Here is a 15,470-nt window from a genome sequence, read left to right as displayed (position 1 = left end):
AAAGAGGTGACAAGCAATGCTTTCTCCTTGAGCTCCAGCTCATGACCTGGGAAGGACAGCTCAAACCAGCAGAGGCATGGTGACTACTGGCAACACCAGAGGCCTCCGTAGAGAAATGAACAAGTGGAACAGAGCAGTGGATGCTTTGAACTGCAGTGATTGGTGAGTTATTCTGAGTTATGTTCAGAACTCAAAGAAGCTGCTGGTTGGCTCTACTTATCTGCTCCAAGTGTCATAGTGATACATAACCAAGTTCAAGGCAGCAGGAAGTCAGGGAACAGAATTTAAGCTGCTTGGAGTGTTGCAGGCTGAAAAACTCAGTACCAATCCTCACAGCCAGAAACCAGAAGCAGCTTGAACTTCAATGGAACTAAAGGCCAAACTTTGCTAGAGTTCTCCACCACTACCATAATTCTACTACTGCTGCTTTGCTGGAATCAGTCAACATGGATCTGGGCTCTGTTTGAGGCTTCCATCAGCCTCAGCCATCAGCCACTGTCCATCAGCCAGTTACAACAGAGATACACCCTGAAGTGGACATTATATTTCTGCTTTTCTTCCTTTCTTAGCTTTTCAATTTTTATTTTTATAATTTTTTAATTTTTTCTTTTTTCTCTTTTTCTCAATTGTTCTATTTTTACATGAGTAAGAATATTGTTTCTAGTTTTTTATTGTTATTGCTGATATTTTGTCCTGTTCTTGTTTTTCTTTTTCTTTTCTTTCTTTCCCACCTATCTCCTTCACTAGTTCCCAAAGCTTGTGTAATCTTTCTTTGTCTTCCAGCCATGCTTCTAATCTCTCTCTCTTCTTATATTTCTCTATTTCTCTCCAACCCCTTTTAAATTTTCTCCCTGAGGATAAAATCACTAAGTTGAGGGAATATTTATTGTACACAATTTTATGGTTTGTATTAGATTTGGTTATATAAATAAAAATCCTGTTCATATAGTGAAAGGTGGCAAATTAATAGTTACCACAGTTTGTCATTTTCTAGGGTGTGTTTGATGCTGTTATTACTCATTGTACTACGTTAGCCAAGGTGACATAATTGTGCTAATCAGTTGTTCTTCCTTGTATGCCAACACTGAGATTGTCTGAGAGTTGTAAAACAATACTACATGCTAGTACCAAAAACCAGGGGATAGTCAAATAGGCAGCAATTTCTCATGCCCGATAAATAGAAGAGGTAGGATCTTGCAACAAATTCAAGACCCAAAAACCAGCTAGATTTGGAAGACATCTCTGAGAAATAGTCATTTCATTTTCTAACAGTTCTCAATACTAGAAATAAAATACCTACCATAAACAATCTACAAGCATTAACATAGGAATTAAGCTTAAAAAAAGAAAATGCGAAGAAACAGAAAATGCAACCCCATACTTCTAGCTCACCAAAGGCAATGAAGTGGAATGATTTGAAAGCCACCCACCTGGACTCTCTAAAGTGGTAATAGCAGAAGTAACAAAGCAAATGAATGAGACTCTAGAAAAGTTCAAATCACAAATAATTTCTCATATAACATCAGAGATGATGACCATAATGAATGGCATGATTAGTGAATCTAGAGAAAATATAGATTTTTTTTTTAAAATAAAGGACACTAGGAAAATGATGGAAATCATGAATGATCAATATAGGAAAGAAGTGGAACCCATAAAACAGATTCAGATAGATATTCAGGAGATTAAAAATTCCATTGAAAATATATGCAGTAGAATGAGCCAATGTGAGGATAGAATATCAAATACAAAAGACAAGATTGCAATTAGCAATCATGAAAAGAAAGATTTCTTAAAAACAGCATGGTATTGTGAAAAATTAATCAAGGAACTTCTAGATGATACAAAGAAGAACAGCATAAGATTGATCAGAGTCAGTGAAAAAGCAGGAGATAGCACAAACAACATAAACTACCTGTTCAAAGAAGTAATGGTAGAAAACTTCCAAGCATGGAAGAAGAATTTGACATAGATAAGTGAGGCATACAGAACTTCATTAGCATTTTTAAAAAATTTACACCAGGGCATATAATTGTCAAGATTCCAGAAATTCAATACAAGAACAAAATATTACAAGCTGCTAGAGAAGAGAAACAAATCATCTATAAAGAAAGGCCCATCAGAATCACAGCAGACTTCACAACTCAAACCCTTAAGTCAAGGAGAGCTTGGAGTGAATATTTCAAGCTCTAAAAGAAAACAACCTCCAACCCAGATTGATGTACCCCACAAAGCTATCTCTAAAAATTGATGGAGGCAATGAATACCTGAAGAAATTCATGACCACCAAACCAGTACTCCAAAATGTTCCAAAGGACATTCTCAAAAGAGATAATGAAGATTATAACTCCATGACCCCAACAGAATAAAACTAACTATGAAAGAAAGTAATTAAACAGAGGAGAAAGAAAGGGAACCAATAAGAGGAAAATAACATAAGAGGGATAGGTCAATACATACAAATTATAACCATCAATATAAATGGTCTCAATTCACCAATCAAAAGGAAACAGATTGGCAGAATGGATCAAAAAACAAGTTATAATAACATGCTGCATACAATAAACACATTTTAATAAAAAATAATCTCATAGACTGAAAAAAATCAAAGGATAGAAAACAATACTCCATGGGACAAGAACCTGGAAAAAAGCATGGGTAGCTATTTGATGTGCATATAAAGTGGATTCCAAACTGAACTAAATTTTTGAACAAATAGACCTTAGTAGATGTCTACAGAGTTCAACCCCACAACAACAGCTGCACACAGGATGTTCACACACATTCTTCTCAGCTGCACACAGGATGTTCTCCAAAATAGACTACATACTAGCTCATAGCATATACGTACCTCATAAGACCTGCTTAAGGAAAAGAAAAAGAATTGAAATTATCCTATACATATTATCAGACCATAGTGCAATGAAATTGGAAACCAGTGGTAAAAGTAACCACAAAAACTTCATAAACATATAGAAATTAAATAACACCCTCCTGAACAACCAATGGGTCACAAATGAAATTAAAGAAGAAATCAGTTTCTACAATTAAATGATAATCACAATACAACATCCTGAAACTTAAGGGATGCAATGAAAGTAGTCCTACAAGAGAAATTATAGTGGTAAATTCTCACATCATAATAATAGAACAAGATCAAATAAATAACCTAATGTTGAACCTCAACCTTCTAGAATAAAGAAGAGAAAGTCAAACCCAAAGTTCATACAAGGGAGGAAATTTTAAAGACCACAGCAGAATCAATGCAATGCAGACTAAGAATACAATACAAAGAATCAACTAATGGAAGAGTTGGATCTTTGAAAGATTAAATAAAATTAACAAACCCTTAGCCAACTTTACCAAAAAAAAAAAAAAAAAAAAAAAGAAAGAAAGAAAGAAAAGAGTCAAATCCATGCAATTAGGAATGAAAAGGGTGAAATCACAACAGATCCTGCAGAAATCCAGAAGATCACCAATACCTACTTTGATAGCCTGCATTCTAATAAAACAGAAAACAAAGAAATGGACAGATTCCTAGATACATATGAATAACCAAAGCTGATCAAGAAGATATAAAAATTCTAAATAACCCAATATTAGTGTATGAACTTAAAGATATGATGAAAACCCTACCAACAAAGAAAAGCCCAGAACCTGATAGAATCACTGCTGAATTCTACAAGAAATTTAGAGACCTAATTCCACTATTTCTCAAACTCTTCAATGAAATTGAAATGGAAGCAATACTCCCAATCTCATTTCTAGAAGCACACATTACCCTGATACCAAAACCAGAGAAGGATTCAACTAAAAAAGAGAGCTAATCTCGCTAATGAACATAGATGCAAAAATCCTTAAAAACATACTGGCAAACAGAATGCAGCAAATCATCAAGAAGATTACACACCATGATCAAGTACAATTCATCCCAAGGATGCAGGGATGGTTTTACATATGGAAATCAATAAATGTAATAAAACACCACGTGTCATTATTACAGAGACAATGACAAAAACCACATTATCTTCTCAATAGATGCAGAAAAAGCATTTGACAAAGTCCAACACCCACTCATGATAAAAATCCTACAGAAAACTAGAGTAGATGGTTTTTACCTCAATCTGATAAAAGCCATCTATGGCAAACCAACAGCCAACATACTAAAAAATCAAAAACTAAATTTGAAACAAGACAAGGATGTCAACTATCACCACTCTTATTCCATGTAGTTCTGGAAACATTAGCCAGAGTAATTAGACAAGAGAAACAAATAAAAGGAATAGGATAGGAAAGAAAGTTATTAGCATTACTTGAAGATGATGTGATACTCTATATGGAAGACCCCAAAAACTATACCAAAAGACTTAATAATCAAATTCAATAGCCTAGCTGGATACAAAGTCAGCACTCAAAAGTCAATAGCATTCCTGTCCACAAATAACAAATTTACTGAGAGAGAAGGGAAATAACACCTTTCACAATAGCACCCCCAAAATGAAATACCTAGTAATGAATCTAACAAAGGAATTAAAAGACCTCTTCATGGAAAAATCTGAAAGAGAAGATCAAAGAGTATATAAAAAAACTGAGGGCTGGGGATTTAGCTCAGTGGTGCCACTGCTTGCCTCCAAAATTCAGGGAGCAGAGTTAGATCCCTAGTACAAAAAACAAAACAAAACAAAAAGATATCCCTTGTTCTTGGGTGAGAAGAACCACTATAGGGAAAATGGCCATACTTCCAAAACTGCTATATAGATTCAATGTAATCCAGTTGAAATCCCAGCAGCATACCTCACAGACCTTAAGAAAACAATCCAAAAATTCATTTGGAACCAAAAGAGATCTAGAATAGGAAAAGCAATTCTGGGCAACAAAGGCAAGGCAGGGGGTATCACTTGAAAGTACACTACAAAGTTAAAGTGATAAAAACAGCATAATACTGGCCAAAATACAACAAAACAAAAAAACAAACCAGAGACTAGAAGATTCAGAAACAACTCCAAAACTCCAAATACACTCAGCCACCTTATCTTTGACAAAAGCGCCAAACATCTTCAATGGAAGAAAGATAGCCTCTTTAATAAGTGGTGTTGGGAAAACTGGCTTTCCACATGCCTAAGACTAAAACAAGACCCAAATCTCTCACAATGTACTCAACTAAAATCAAAATGGGTCAAAAATCTAAATGTTAAAACAGAAACACTACATCTGCTGGAAGATGCAATAGGTAGAATTATTGAAGACATAGATGTAGGCAAGGATTTTATGAACAAAACCTCAATCGCATAAGAAATATCACAAAGAATCAACAATTGGGATCTTATTAAAAAGCTTTTGCACAGCAAAAGAAACCACCAACAAAGTGAAGAGAATTCACAGAGTGGGAAAAAAAAGTTTTGTCAGCTGTTCTCAAAGGACTAATATGTAGAATATAGAAAAAACTAAAAAAAAAATCAAACTCCCCCAATTTAAAGACCCAATCTAAAATGTATATCCAAAGTAAACAGAGGATTAGAAGAAGTATAAACAGCAAATCAACATATGAAAAAAAATGTTCAACATCACTGGTCATTTGAGATATGTAAATCAAAACAAGACTGAGATCCCATCTTACTCCAGAAAGAATGGCTATTATCAAGAAATCAACAAATGTTGGCAGGGCTGTGAGAAAAAAGGAACAATTCTCCACTATTGGTAGAAGTGTAGACCAGTATAACCATTGTGAAAATCAGTATGGAGATTCCTCAAAAAATTAAAACTAGAGATTCCATTTGACCCAGCTATTCTCCTTCTTGTATCTTTTGAAATAATTAAAAGCATCATACCACAGTCACATATGCACATCCATGTTTATAGCAGCACAGTTTGTAATAGCTAAATCTTGGAATCAACCCAAATGCCCATCAATCTAAGAATGGAAAAAGATGTGGTCTTTTTATGAAATGAAGTATTATGCCATAAAGAAGGCTAAACCTGAGACATTTCTATGTAAATGGATACACCTTGAGACCATACTCTTAAGTAAATGAGACACACATGTTCAGATATCACATTGTTTCTGTGGGGTGAGAAAACAAAAGTGTAAATAAGGACCAAAATGTATAACAGATATCGTGAAATAGGAAGAAAATGTTCACATGGGAAGGGAAATTAGGGTGGGGAGAGGGGGAAAGGAAAACAAGACAGTAGGTAAAAATGTATAGAAAGCTTTTATAAATAAGGAGGGGAAGAGAGCTTGAAGATTTGAAGGGAGACGAGGGAAAGGGGAAAAAAAGAAGAATCAAGATATGTCATGTATAGGTGCAAATTCCACATGATGAAAGTTACTATGTTTAAAACATACCAATAAAATTAATTTTTAAAAAATACAACGAATGCTGGTGGTGAGTGTTATCCAACAGACAGGCAGGCTTATAAAAACATTAGTGTACTCATTCACCTTATTCATTAGCTCTAGAACCGCGCAACTTCTGCTTCTTCCCCTAAAGTCTAAAGATCATGAAAGGTAAATATTTTGAATTGAATTAGTACATCAAGGCATCCACAGTAGCCCAACTAAAGACATTCGTGAAATAGTTCCAGAACTGCTTCGGAAAGTAGCCAGAAAGGTGAGATAAATGTGTGGGAAGCCAGGAGGACTGTTTTGAGGAGCCTTAATGGCAATATGTCTTTTACAGTAATAAAAATAAGCATTCACCATATTTTTCAATCACACCATTCTTTTTTATTATTCTAGTTTATTAGTGTATGTGTGTGGTACATAATGTTTATATTCTTTGTGGGAAGTTGGTACATGTACACGACACACCTGAATTCCTTTTTTCATTCCCTTTCCCTTCCCTGCCCCTTCCATCCACCCCTTGTTCCGCCTCCTGTTTTTATCTTCTTCTGTACATGTTTGCAGTACATAATGTTTACAGTCCTTGTGTGGAGTGAGTATATGTGCAGAACACATCCCAATTCCTTTTTTCTCATCCCTTATCCCTCCCCTCCCCCTTCTCTCCCTCAATTTCTTCATTCCCTTCCCCTTTGGAAAGATCTATCTCCATACCTCCTATTATCTATCTTTTATTTTGCTCTTTATTTTAACTCTGTGTTTCTCATATAAGATAAATAATGTGATATTTAAGCTTGTGTCTAATTTATTTCACTTAGCACTGTGCTCTCAAGGTGCATCCATTTTCCTACAAATGACATCTTTCATCTAAACCTTTCTTCAGAAGAAGAATTATGCCTTCTTCACTTTTGAAGTTCTTCAGTGCATCTGCGGCAATAAGAGGCACATCACAGGCAATTAAAAAATGCTTACAGAGCTGAAGTACTGAGAAATAGAGGAAAATGAATCAGCCTCAGGAACCCAAACTTCTCAGGGAATCAAGGCAAGGTTGTGTTGGAACTTAGCTCTCTGCACCATTCTAGAAAAAGTTGTTTTTGTTTTTTTTGTTGTTGTTGCTGTTCATCTATCACTTGGCAGTGCATCTGATTCTCAAGCCTAGAAAATAGCCCAGAATTTACCTGGAAAATGCCCATTTTACAGCCTAAAACCAAGCAACCAGCCTGAAACCAGGATTAGCCCAGGCTCTGCACTCTTTTGTTCATATTGAAAGAAAAATGTCAAAGTCAGTTGCTAAGAAGTCACTGAAATGTGTTTCTTAGTAAAAATGGGCCAAAAAGTAAGCATCCCTAGTGTGACTGATCCTTACAATAATGCTACCATCATGGATCAACACATTGCACTGAATCCTCTTAAACAAGACGCATGCTTTGAATGTTTTTCATTTGGTATAGTGGGAAAATCATCCGAATGATATGGCAGCCGAATAACTGATTTTGACCCTGACACCTCTTCAACCATTTGATTTATTAAAGTCAAGTCATTTACTCTTTCCAACTATAAAATAAAAATAATTACACTGCCACGTCTAGTTCTTTACAGAGATGATCGACTTTTAGTAAGATCAAAACAGAAGGATGACAGCACTGGACAAGAGATATTCAAACAATCGTCGTGACACAGCCACATGAAATCACCCAAGGATCACTGTGACCAAGTTATAAATAGGAAATGCCTAGTGGGAGGCAAAAGCTGTGCCCTCTGAATCCACAAATCACTCTCTGGTCCTAGCCATCCCAGCTCTAACCTACAGTTTGCCACAACAGACATATTAGAATACTTGACTATGGCATTAAGAGGCATTTGAGACATAATTTGCCTTGTATGGCTTTTTAAATAAGAAGTAGGGGCCATCATAATTTTCAAAGGAGGGAAGATTCTCTAGCTTATGCAAATACTAGGTTTGATATGGTTTAAGGCTAGTGGACAGAAAGCCTGACATTCTCCTACACTCGCTAGGGCATCTCTCCTCCATGGTTCGGTCCAGAAGGCGTCCACAGGTATGGAAGAAGCTAAAAGTACTGGAAAACACAACTCTACCTAGAGACTCCCTGTACAAAGGCATATAACTTCCTTCCTGTATGAATCATGTACCAAAGGCATTTATTTTCCTCATTGTTGATTAACCACCGTAAGAGAAAAAGGTTGCTTGGAATGGAGTGTTTATTGCTACCCTGTACAGTTTCAATGGCATTTAAGTCACACAGGTCTGCTTTTCAATGGTTGTACCAAGCAAATGAGTTTAAAATTTAAATTCTGTCTTCTCCCTCCTATCTCCCCAAAGAAAATTTTCACAATGTAGCTTGGGTTAAGAACTTAGTTTTTAATATTTTCTCTTGAAATAAACGAGAAAAACTTACAATTAAAATTCACAAAAAAATATACATACCCACATTTTAAAATGTTTGAAACAATCAGACAAAACTTTGAAAATCAGCTTTGTCTCGTATCTTTCTTCCTTTTCTACTTCTGATCAGTTTCTCTAGCAAATATCTCCAGTCAGAAAGAAAACTGATGTATTAAAACAATCAAAGAAACCAGCGTGTTAGAATCAACAATGGCTTTTTAAGTAATTTATCACTTTGCCTTCATTTCCATTTTCCCCTTTTATAACACTAACAAAATTATGCAAATTTAATTTTATTGCCTGAAAATAAGGTATCTTTCTTAAATATAGCCAGCTTTCCTACCTATTTCTAAACTACAGGAAGGCAAGGCTATCTTTAAGCTATACCCTTCCCAAATCAGAGGTAAGCCCAGAGGCCAAGTATGTCCTTAGCATGCATAGGTGGCCCTGGGTTCGATCCCGGTACATACACACAGAGCCACACCTTTCCCAAAGCTGTGACCCCAGTTTCTCCCTGATATGGCTGTAGTTTCTGAAGCATTGCTCCCGTCTACCACATTTCCAACTCTCCTCTTGCTCTGGTGGAATGCAGGAGATGCTGGCACATTCTAAGGCTGTGGTGACACCTTCATAGGTAATGGAAAGGGAAACATGTGATACAATGAAAGGGGTCATCATTTCATAGCATACTGTCAGCCCCAGAGTACCAACTAACAGCACGCTTTCCTATGGTTTTCTGTTTTTCTGGTTTGGATGGTGTTTGAAGGGACCAATGGGTGAATTTCTAAGAAAGCAGACATAGTTGGTACTTTGCAATGAGTGAAAAAAAATGCACATCATTGGACTTTATGCTTCTCAATCTCCCACTGCTCCCCAAAGAAACCTCAAACCAAGTTTATCCTGCAAACCAGAAACAGGAACTACATTGGCCCAAAACCAGGCCCCTGTAACAGGAAGCCGGGGACAGTCCCCATAGCCAGCAAAGGGGAACTGACTTATAGCATCAAACTCCCAGAGGCTGCTGCTACCCAGAGCACCAGAAAAACAACACGGTGCTATGCTCTTAACAACAGGTTTTGCCTGAAGATGGAACCAACTTGCACTACCATCTAATGACTGCCTCAAGCAGAACAAAGATGGCCAAGCTGAGTAAAGAAACCGGGATCCCAAAAGCCCAGGAAGCAGGGTCAGTCAGGACCATCTGCAGTTGGCTACGTCGGGTAAGAAAGGAGCTCTCTAAAAATGAATCTATTTTTGTATCTTGGTGTTTTCTTTTTAGACTTGTTTTTAATTTCTAATTTTCCGGTACAGTTCTTTTAGAAAACATAATTTTGCCTCAACAGACCAGTTATCCAAGAAAGCAAGAGAGGAAGCACAGTGCTCGGCTTCTATAGGGTGGCAACAGCTGTCCCCGCGGCATGCCAGCAAAGTGAAAAAAAGCTCAGAGATACGGAGGGCAGGACACCTCAGGGGTAGCTTTTAAAATCCCTTTAAACCAGAGACTTTTTTTTTCCCTTACTGAACTTATCTATGTTTGCTCTCTTGATAATTTTACTGTTTCCATAAGAAGCATGACTGAAAAATGGAAAGAGCCGTAAGGCAGTGCAGATCAGAGGTCAGACAATGTTCTGCTGACTGGCATGATAAAGTTTCCACTAATCCCTGGTGAAATGGGGGAAAATAAGTATAAAAAACTGAGTTTTCCTATATATGTATTGTATGCAGAGAGCTATCCTGTATTCCAAGGTTATGCCCACCTAAACTTTTTCAACATAAAAACATCTTTTTCTCTGAATAAATTACTGCAATAGGTAATTCTCTGTATCCTTACTTGGAAAAATTAACATGTTGGCAAGCACACATCAATCTTAATTTTTAAAAACTGGTTCAAGGTAACAGTTGTTTAGGATGTACAGACCTTGTCCTCTCCCTCAGAGTATACAACAACATACATGAAAGCACCACTAGATTTGAAAGCTGAGATGCGGAAGTCAGCTGAAAGACTTTCAAGAACTTAGTCTAGGGCAGATGAAACACAAGTGTTATGTTTTGTTTTATTTTGCCAAAGAAAACTGGAAGTCCTAAAGAACTGTTCGGGAAGAAAGAAGAGTCAAAGACCAGAATGGTCAGATGCCTCTCTGGCAAAATGGCAAAAAAGGGCCACCTCCACCAGGAGACTGAGTAAAGCACAAACACACATGGATGAAAATAGAAAAGCTAAGTTCTTAACATTTCAACTAGGATGTGCTTCCTTCCGGTTCCCCATTATTGCTACTTCTACAGGGTGAAAGGCTGAGTAATAAGAGATTACAATCTGCAGTGAGCTGGGTTAGGAGGGAGGCCCAAGCGGATGTGATGGTTGGTGGCAGGGAGAGGGAAAGAGGGCAGCTGATCTAACCCAGCACCCACCAATGGGAAGGTAAGGCAGCCTTGTGCCAAGCCTTATATTAGCAGGAAGTCAGGGCCATAAATTGGCTAGGAAGGGAAGAAGGCTGAAAGAAGCAAAATTGTTCATGGATCCTGCTGGCATGGCCTCCTCTTTCACTAATCATCGTTCCCCTTCTTCTCCCTGCAGCCTTTTCCATGGACTCCACACTCATCCATCACCAGGAATCCAAGTTGATGCTCCTCCTACATCTGGCCAGGATGCTACCAAAAGCTACATCAAAGCAAAAAGTCACTGAGCTAACACAGAGAAAGGTCTATTCAAAGTTCTGGTTTTAGGTTTCAGAAACAATTTTCCTGATTATTTAAAATAATGAATGGGTTCCAAGGACTACGGAAAGAGAGCTTTTCTAGGTTAGTCCCAGAATCTACCATACTGTTTCTAAGGAAAAGTATGCTCCTGGCTCCAATTAGCAATTTAAATCATTTTACGTGAATGAATGCATATAACTTCTTTACAGTTTAGTGTCCTCATGAGCAAAATAAGGGAACAATAATCCCTATTCAATATTCATGGCTATGTTCATTAAGAAAAAAATTTTTGAAACCCAGCTTCTTGGTGTCTGCCCTGTAAAACATAGCACTTTGTATCACCGACAACCCTTAGCTTTATAGAATTTTACTACCTACAATGCAGGGGACTGGGAATGTGTGTGGTCAGGTTGGCATTTGTCATCTCTTACATACAGTCTCTTGTATATGTGAGAAAAAGGAATTTTCATAAAAATATTAATAATGCAGTTTCACCTTTCAGAAAGACAAGTACACTGGATAAACAGTCTAGAAGATAGTTAAATAATAACCAGATTATAGGAATCAGTGAAAACCTTTAACTGCAATCTATTCTTCAATAAAACACCAGTGCTAAAACACTTGGGGGAGCAAGGTCCTGGATTCAATCCCCAGAACAGTTAAAAGACACCAGCACCCCAAGAAGCAAAGTTTGATAAAATGTCTCCTTGCTTTGCTTTAAGTTATTGCTCATTCCATTAAGTTGAGCTACTTGAGCACTGCCATTTCCCTTTCAGTGACAAAGCCCTGAGTAGGTAGGTGGTCCTAGCTCACTCTTCCATCTAGGTCCAGGTGTGCCCAGCATCAAGAAGCTACCCCTGAGTTCACCCAACCCCATACCATGATTCTAGGGCTGTGTCCTGTGAGCCTGAAGCTTCTGTGTGACCCTCAAAGACACACCCTGACAGCCAAGATGCTGCCCTCCCTCCCAGCCAACCCTGAACTTCTCACACTGGGAGATAGATAGATAGATAGATAGATAGATAGATAGATAGATAGATAGATAGAGATAGATAGATAGATAGATAGATAGATAGATAGTTATATATATATCATGAATCCCTATGGGCTGAAATGACTCCTTCATAGTAGTAATGTGAAATTTTAAAGTACAAAATTTGAGAACTCGGAAAACCTCAATTATCAATCATTCCAACCCAACACTATTTTCTGAAATTTTAAATGACTTACTCCAAATAGGAGAAGACCCAAGACCAGAATTCAGACCTTGAAGCTCCTGTTACAACGCTCTGCCCCAGAACACCATATTGTCTTGCCTTTGCAAATTCACAGAATTAAAGGAGGGAATCTTAGAAATTCAGTTCAATTTCCCCCCATCTCTACCCTAGGGCTACAGGTGAAGAATCAGCATTAGAAGAGATGAAGGGCCTTCCTCCCAAAGACAAGGTTCACACCACAGCTGGGCTGAAACTCAGCTCTACCTGGAGGGGCAGAGTTCTTCCCCCTGTATGGCAATGACTCAACTTTCAAGTGCAGGTAGTGGATGTAGAGAAAAGGTCAGCATGGCCCAGGGGCCTGCAGCTGTCTATGTCTGTACAATCTGCAAGCTAAAAATGGTTTTCACATTTTTAAATAGTTGAAAACAAACCGAAGTAATATCTAACAAACTACACAAAATTCAAATTTCAGGGGCCATTCGTAGTTTTATTGGCACATGGTCACCACTTTTTGTTTAGGTACCATTCGTGGCTAGTTTCATGGCAGAACTGAATAGTTGTAAGAGACAATTCAAGGACTGTAAAGTCTAAAATATTTACTATCTCACGCTTGACAGTAAAAGTTGGCCAGCTCCTAGTGGAAGAAAGGCAAACCATTTTCAGAAATCGGAGGAAAACAAGTTATACTCCACAGCCCTCAGTGTAGATGAACAAAAGGTTTGGAAGAAAATGACACCATTGTCAATCTTAACATCTTCATGCTGAATGAGATGGCACAGAGTTCATGCCATACAGGTGGTCAGGGATTTATTTACCTGAGGCATAGTTTGGAAGAAGCCACAGGGTAGGACACAGCAGGCCAGGAACAGGGTTCTCCCCACAGCCTGCCCTCCTCACTTTTCCTCACTACCCCAAAATGCCACTTATAATCTTTGTCAGATCTCTATCCCATGATCCCAAGATAGGGAGCTTCCTTTAATTAGGAGAGTATACCAGCACACCTAAGAGGAGGCAGCCAGAACCGTGTGTGATCCTTCAGGGGAAGCCACCTGAACTGGAGTATTCTGCACTGACCAGTTATCGTGCATGAATCCTAGGGCTGGTTATGAATGTCTTGGTTTTCTCACCTTTAAAGTAAAAAGGTAGGTACTTCCTTCTCAGGTTTGTTTGGAAAATTAAATGAGTAGCCATTTAAATATTAGCTCCCTTCTAAGCTTTTCTCCTCCTTTTGAGGCAGGGTCTCCTTATGTTGCCCAGATTGGTCTCAAATTTGTTATTCTCGTGCCTCACTTCAAGAGTGGCCAGCTGCCTTTCCCAGAGATAACATTTGGAGAACCTCAGAAAGACAGCCTTGTTAAGGATTCTTTCAAATTAGCTTAGAATTTAAGATTTTTTTCCTATAGCCCTAGGAACAAAATGCTCAATCAGTGCAATAAAAAGAGGTTCAAGTATTTAGCTGGGTAATTTCCTCTCATATCTCTCAGCTCTTTGAAGCTCCCTTCAAATTATAATCCAAAAACAGGAGTGCTATAATTTTAGAAAAGTTATCTTTATGTAATTTTTATAGCAAGCCACCCAAAGAACCAAGTTCTAATATATTATACTCATGTTCAGTCATGAAGCCTGAGTCTGGAAAAAATACCAGAACCAGCAAGTCCTGGTTTATTTAGTCTGGCTTACTTAACATGAAGTTCTTCTTGTTCTTAAAATATTCAGCTTTGGCTGAATTCCAAAACTGACATAAGCCAACTTCAGGTATTTTGGAGAGGCTGCACGGAGTCAGAACTGAAAACAAGATTGGAGTATAAAAGCATAAAAAATATGATCACAGATGCCAAAAGTATATTGTTTTGATTCCATAAAGCCATAGTTTCCACCCACAATTAGAAAAAATAAATAGGTCTATAGTCTCCAAGTTGGATTATAGGGTGCCAACATTTAATTTCAAAAATATGTGATTATTCCTTACATTTGCTAACAGCTAATTGCTCCAGTCACTACAGCAGCCTAGCACTTTCTTTAATCTGTAACAGGATGAAAAGATACATTTTTATGAACAATACTAGCAACACTTCAATGGCCAAACTGATCTCGGATATTAGATAGCATATCAGCATTTAAAATAATGTCAAATTATAAACTTTCCAGCCCACCAGAGGATATGAATAATTTTTTTAAAAACAGACTTGGTTCTTTACCAAGGTCTTGTTTCTAAGCTATCACACACATTTGGTGAATCAGTAGTGCGTGCTAATACTTTGTGAAGTAATTACTTGAAAGTTCAAATTGGTAAAAGATGGGAAAGTCAAGCCACTAAAACTTGTTGAAGGTTAACTGAGTTGGGGAAGATCACACAACATGCAAACTCATGGAGTGCAGCTGGCTGCGGGGCCTAAGTTATCTTTCTATTCTTTCAAATTAGCTTAGAGTTTAAGATTTTTTTCTATGCTCGCAAAACAACACAGAGAAAAGGAGACTGTCCCCTAAAATCGCCACAGGTTTATGTGAAAGGAAAAGAAGAACCAAATCTAAGAGAAGGGAAACACACCAAACGGAGAAAGGCTGATTGCAGCAAACACCGGTATTGCTAAGGAACGGGTTTTCAAATCGACCTCATGGACCCCAGGGCTCCCGCACACACACACTAGTTCTTTCCACGCTCAAACGCACACCCTCCTTGGAGCAGCAAGCGCAAGCTGAAGTCACGAAGCATGGCTCACCGCCCCCAAGGTGGGGCGAGAAGTGAGTAGGAAGCGTGCTCCCCGCCCAGAAAGAAAACAAACTACGCCCCCCCCCCCCCCCCCCGCCCGCC

General features: G+C 38.0%; 1 protein-coding gene across 1 annotated transcript in view; it reads right to left on the bottom strand.

Annotated features, from left to right (window-relative positions):
• Nucleotides 1–15,470, bottom strand: part of Map3k5 (mitogen-activated protein kinase kinase kinase 5) — a 219,957-nt gene that overhangs the window by 199,578 nt on the left and 4,909 nt on the right. The window lies entirely within an intron of this gene.

The sequence above is a fragment of the Fukomys damarensis genome, unplaced genomic scaffold, assembly GCF_012274545.1.
Source record: "Fukomys damarensis isolate Sample0158 unplaced genomic scaffold, DMR_v1.0_HiC HiC_scaffold_14, whole genome shotgun sequence".
Lineage (NCBI taxonomy): Eukaryota > Metazoa > Chordata > Mammalia > Rodentia > Bathyergidae > Fukomys > Fukomys damarensis.
Note: the sequence above shows the minus strand (reverse complement) of the source record. Positions and strands in the feature narration are given on the sequence as shown.